Genomic DNA, 1,111 nt, shown 5'->3' with positions numbered 1-1,111 from the left:
TTCCAAGTTTTGACGTGAATGAGGAGCGACTCCGTTAAAAGCATTAACATTTTCAAACCCCCGAATGACTAATGGGGATGTTGTCGGGGAGGAGAGAGCGCTGCATTATTTAGCATCCGCTAGTTAGCATCCTCAAAGAAAAAAAACGCACACGAGCACACGCACACTTATGAGTTATGTGTGTGTTTTTTTTCTCTCTCACACTTTTTTGATATATAAAAAAAAACACAGAGATGAGAGACAGGCAGACGTTAAAAACCACACAATCACCAAATGTCTCCGTAATGAGGCGGAAATATACACATGTGCGCCGATTTCGACTCACAATGTGAAAACACACGTTTGTTCTGGCTCAGACCTTCAGATCCACACACACACACACACACACACACACACACTTGGACGTCTCGTCATTGATTCAACCTCTGATAGGTTTCGGCCACAGAGCGGAGGGGGAGTGATGAAAGACAGGCGCAATAAGAGACAGACAGGTGGGAGACGCATGGAGGGATGGGGGAGTGAAACAAGAGGAGGCATCAGGGAGGGGAGTCGGTTTGGGAGGAATTTGTTCGTCCTTATCTCTGGATTTTAATGGGAATGTTGCGTATGAATTGTGTGCGTGCCTGAGACTCACTATCCTCATCCCCTCCTCCTCCTCCTCCGTCCTTCACCTCCCTCCATATTTCTCTCAAACGTTCAACACCTCCTCAACTCCTTTCTAATAAAATCGTAAAACTGCCTCTCGACCGTATTTATCTTTCCAAGTGGAAAACAACCAGGTTTTCTGCCGCGTCAGCAACTCTCGGTCTGTCACTCAAACATCTTTTAATGAATCGTGCGCTTTCATTCGCGGCCTCCAGAGGATGAAGCGTGCCGACTTTAAAGACCTTGATTTTCCTCGAGCAACACCGGGAGGTTGCTATTTGTTTGGGGGTTTTTTTGTGTGTGTGACGGCCATTAAACAAACTTCCATGAATTTTCTAACACATTCATTTTCCGCTCAAGCCCTTTGAATTATTTATATATATTAAAAAACACAAAACCATAGCTTGTTAGCTTGTCATAACGTAAAGTACATGTGTAATTTAATTTTGCATACATAATACCAGAG

The sequence above is a fragment of the Clinocottus analis genome, unplaced genomic scaffold (assembly GCF_023055335.1).
Source record: "Clinocottus analis isolate CAN_PGR_092001 unplaced genomic scaffold, fCliAna1.0.p SCAF_92, whole genome shotgun sequence".
Lineage (NCBI taxonomy): Eukaryota > Metazoa > Chordata > Actinopteri > Perciformes > Cottidae > Clinocottus > Clinocottus analis.
Note: the sequence above shows the minus strand (reverse complement) of the source record.